Genomic DNA, 4749 nt, shown 5'->3' with positions numbered 1-4749 from the left:
ACACATGCGGCACACGCCAGCGACAGGCGGCAGCAGGCGGGCAGGCGGGCGGCCAGGCTGCAGCGCCAGAGCAGAGCCGCTGTCCCCAGCATCCGGCCTGCCCAGGTGCCCCACACCGGCCATCGAGTGACCTCCCTGGGCCCTGCCTCCCCTGAGGTTGGCCGGCTGCAGACCCCAGGCCCACCTCCACATGTGCTCCTTCCTTCTCCCAGCTTGCTCAGACAAGCCCATGAATAGAACATTAAAGGCAAAACCTTCGAAAAGAAACAGCAGCTCCCTGGTAGCAGTCGTCCCACTAAATGTCAAATGCAAGAGCAAGCTTCTTGCCTTGTGCGCGTCTCACTAATGGAGGCATCTTAGCCTCCATATCCCCATCATCCCATCGCCCTATAAATAAATCATGGTCAGAAGAATGCCAGTTTCCCCCCTAGGGCCTCATGAATCTCTCGACATAGGCATATGTAAAGGCCCTCTTCACCATGTGCTGGCTCTGGTGCCCGGAAAGAGATAGCAAACCCTGTGAGGATGATTTTAGAGGCAGAAGCAAACTTTCCTGCCATCTTGGTGGGCTGACAGTTGGGAGCCCAGCTTCTGTCCTGACTTGGGAGAGACTCTCGCTCAATTTCCCACAGACCTACCCTGGCTGATGTGGTTGTCACCATGATGCCACCACCCTCTGGAATTAACTCAGTAAGCTGCCAAAGGCCCATTGCTGGGGGCTGCAGTGGTCTCTGTCCCCTGGCAGACAAGTCATGAGTCGTGCCCACCCACCCCCTGTGAGGGCGAGCCACACACCCACTCAGCAAGTGTTGTTCCTGACATGTAGCACACACGGCGCTGGCCCGCCCACTCCTGGGAGCCCCTACCCCCACTGAGTGGCTCACCAGCGTGCCATGGCGCCAAACCCCGCTGGTAGACTGATGGTGTGGGTGCCAACAGAGGCTCTGGTGCACTTGGGGGGTGCTGCCCTGCAACAGTGACCTCTGGCACACACTCTCCAGGGAGCCTGTTGCGTGCTTGCCAGGTGTGCTTCTGTACACACACACACATACGCTGTGGTGCCAACTCTTTATTGCTGTGCCAGCACAGAGGCCTCCAGAGTGACTCTCCTGAATCAGATAGCAGGGAATGTTTGCAGTTTCGTTTCCACGCTTCACTGACTGGTTAGACAGTGATCACAGGTTCGGAAGCACGTGCCTCACCGCGGCAGAGGAGGCCTCCACTCCGAGGCGGGATTCCACCCTCCTGCACCCTCAGATCGGCGAGACTCCCTGCTTGTTTCATCTTCTTTCTTTTCCTAAAGAAGCACAGGGAGCATGGACCTCTCTGGGACTCAACTGTGGCTGGAAGGGGACAGGAGAAGCTCTTTCTGGAGGACAGCTGAGCCCTGCAGCTGCCATCCTGCCTGGCAGGCTAGGGCTGGGCTGTGGGAAGGCCCCCCAGGAGGTAGGGAGCACTACAAGGCTAGAGGGGCAGGTATAGGTGGAGGAACCGGTGTGTTCCGGGGCTGTGCTAGCAAGTCCATCAGGTCACCCTGGAAGGGAAGCCAGGGAGAGCAAACCATGGGCAGGGCTGAGAGCCCAAGTAGAGCCCAGCCCCCAAATAAACCATGGCCCTGGGCCTTTCTCAGAGGCATGAACGCAGGCAGGAGGGTTCCTGGCCCCACTGTCCCATCTCTGTCTCCAAGGAAGAAACCAGGGCAGGAGACAGAGGTGAGGACTGTGTCTTCCAGACACCAGGGGAGAGGGAGTAGGAGAGGGCATATGAGACAGCAGCTCAGGCCCCTGGGGTCCCAGATCCCAGACAGAGAAGTTCCTGAGGAACCGCAGAGGGGAGTGCACGGGAACCACCAGCAAGCTCTGTGAGAAGCCGGAAATGAATCAGCAGCGCCCAGCGCCCCACAAAACAAATGTCAGAGAAATCAAGACAGATGGGCACGTGAGACAGTGGAGCACAGAGGTCCAGAGAGCAAGGGGGAGGGTGGGCTTGACAGACAGAGCGGGGGCTGCATCCTGACTCAGCAGTGTGCTGGCTGGGTGGCCCAGGGAAAGGGACTCCAGCTAGCTATGCCTCAGTTTCCTCATCTGGAATAAGCACAGACGGATCCTGCAGGGTGGTCGTGAGGTGGCATGAGATAAGGCATGGAGCACCCTCAGTGAGGCTCAGTAAACGCAAGCGGCTATTGGCAGCATGTGGACAGGGACGCGCAGGTGGGGAAGAGCAGGTTATTGCCTGCTGCCTGTTTCCAGCTAGCATCCGTATCTCCTCGCCACAGGCTTGGCTGGGCATGCTCTGTGAAGCCCGAGGTGGCCGTGACTCATTCTAGTGATGGACACCAAGTCAGTGGGCTCCTCTCTCCAGTTCCTCGACATCCCTGGAGGCCCCTGCTCCTGAAGCCCTAGCCTTGGAGCTGCCGGTTCCCTCAGTTCTTCTCCAGACCTTGGGGGTGCCCTCGCCTGGGGTCCCTTCCTGACTCCTCTCTCTGTCTCACTTCTGCCCAGGGAGGTCCGGCCACTGCACCCCGAGGAGAGGGCTGCTTCCGGCACTCTGCGTGGAGGTCCTGGCTTCTGCCGTCCCTGGAGGCTCCGCTCCCGTTTCGCCAGCTATTTTGCTGCCTCGGCCATCTGTTCCCTCCCTGTCATCTCCTCTCTGCTTTAACCTTAACCACTACTTCACTGCAGATGGTACCAGGCAGTTCCGCTCTCGACATCCTTCACGACGCCTTCCCCTCCTTCTCATCTCCAGCAAGTGAACCGCTCTGTCCTTTTTCAAGCCTCACCCCAAAGACATGGCCAGAGCTTGGAGTTGGACTCGCCCCACACAACTCCCCCTCCTCGATGCCATCTGCTTTCAACTCCACCACTGGCCAGGGGCAAACACCTACCCCTTCCCCTGCCTTTTCCTCGTGAGACTTCTTCTTCTCAAACTCGGCCCACAACCTCTCCTGGCATGGAGCGTGTGTCTGCTCCGGGTGTCTACCTGGTCTCCCTCAACAGAGCCATGTACCCGCCCAGAGGGCTCCGGGTTGGCAAGCCGAGGCGGAGGCCAGAAACTCTGAAGCTCATTCCTACTGTGGAGGAACCAGGGCTCGTGCTGGGAGTGTGGGTCATGAACAGTTTCCCTGTCGAAAATGGACCTGAACACTCTGCAGTAAGGAATTGTTTCCGTGCTGACATGGTGGGAGCTGAACCAAAACACTTTTTCTATGTTGTCTGAGCTCACAGGAACGTCGCTCTGCTGTCCTTGCTGTTATTCTGGCTACTGGTGAGAAAATGCATGCATGGGCTTTACTTAGCAACTCGCTCTGCCTCTCCTCTCTGTCAGGGTGCTCCCCTAAAATCTCTCCTCTTGGCTTCTTTTTTTCTGGCATAAGGACCCAGAGCTTTGAGGAGAGCAGCAGCCCAGAAGCTCCTAAGGAAAGAAGCTGTTTTGGTGAGATTGGTTCCACCAGGCTACCTGCCTTGATTGGGACAGAAATGGGCTGGGAAGACGGAAATCTGACTTCTGCACCTGGATTTGGGCTAAAAAGCCTCACAGCTTGATAAGGGTTCTTGTATCTCCCCTCTATACTTCCTCTGCACAGAAAAGAGTGTCTTGGCCACCCATGGAACACTCTTCTCTCTGCCTCGTCACTGGGGCTAAGGGCAGCTATATTACTAATAGCTCCAAGTCTTGGTTGCCCCCAGAGAGAAGCAGAGATGTAGCCTGCCCACGTCTGGCCACACGAAGACTCTCCAAACACCTAGAGGAGCTCTGGATTCAAGTCAAGCAACCGTCTGACGCCACCACGGTCCCTCCTTCCCTTTGCCTTCCCTTCTTTCCACAAAAGAGAAGCCCAAATCTGCCACCAGCCCAGCCCATCTGCCCATGGAGACCAATGGAACCAAATGCATCTTGCTGGGTTGCAGGCCTTAATCTAGCTCTTGCTGAATTATTCAGGGATGGCATTAACTTATAAATGAGTGTGTTTGACTGATTTTGTGGTTGATGTACAGATAAATTCTAATGAAAGACAGTTACAAGATTTTAAATTATTAATTAGACTGCCACTTAACAAAGCCTATTTGGCACTCTATTTTCTTGCTTAACAAGACAAAAACTTTAAGGAAAGGTTCTGTATTAGCCCAGAGGCTCTTGATTTGCATTCTGTTTTTATAGCTCTACACATGAAAACCATGGGTCCTGACCTTAAGCAGGCCACTTCTGGCAAAGCAAACCCCCAACAGGCCGCCCTTCCTTCCTGGATGTTGCCGGGTGGCTCGGGGCCTCGCTTGCCCTCCTGCCTCTCACCTCTCAACCAGAGGCTTGCTTTTAATATCCCTGGTTTTGCCGGCTAGGCCACGAGAGGGACAAGCAGGGAGGGCAGCTGCTGAAGCCTTCAGCTCCCAGGACTGTCAGCAGCTTTCTCCCACTGGGGCTGTTCTAGTTCACAGAGGTGGGGCTGTGGCCAGTAGTCCTTTCATTAAGAGACACAAGGCAGTCCCCCAAGTCCTCCCAAAATGTCGTGCCAGGGGACAGCTTTACTAGGACAACCAGCAATCAGAAAGATGATCCTCATGGCCCAAGGTCTACTCCTGCCTTCCTCCTCCTCTGGGGCTTCATACCACTGGACTCCTCACCGCAGAGGGCACCCCATTATCAAGACCATAAGCCCTGCCCTTTGCAGAAAGATAAGGGTTTTCTTCTCTTCCCTCCTCCCCACAGGATCTAGGGAAGGCTACTCTTTCTTCATCTTTCAAACCCTTTTCA

General features: G+C 55.8%; 1 long non-coding RNA gene across 1 annotated transcript; it reads left to right on the top strand.

The window, feature by feature from the left end:
• The first annotated feature begins 1223 nt into the window (after positions 1 to 1223).
• Positions 1224 to 4015, top strand: LOC105544694. The gene is made up of 2 exons (XR_001006809.1): positions 1224 to 1446; positions 2502 to 4015. It is a non-coding gene; the product is annotated as an uncharacterized LOC105544694 (long non-coding RNA).
• The last annotated feature ends 734 nt before the right edge of the window (positions 4016 to 4749 follow it).

Source organism: Mandrillus leucophaeus, unplaced genomic scaffold, assembly GCF_000951045.1.
Source record: "Mandrillus leucophaeus isolate KB7577 unplaced genomic scaffold, Mleu.le_1.0 Scaffold306, whole genome shotgun sequence".
NCBI lineage: Eukaryota > Metazoa > Chordata > Mammalia > Primates > Cercopithecidae > Mandrillus > Mandrillus leucophaeus.
Note: the sequence above shows the minus strand (reverse complement) of the source record. Positions and strands in the feature narration are given on the sequence as shown.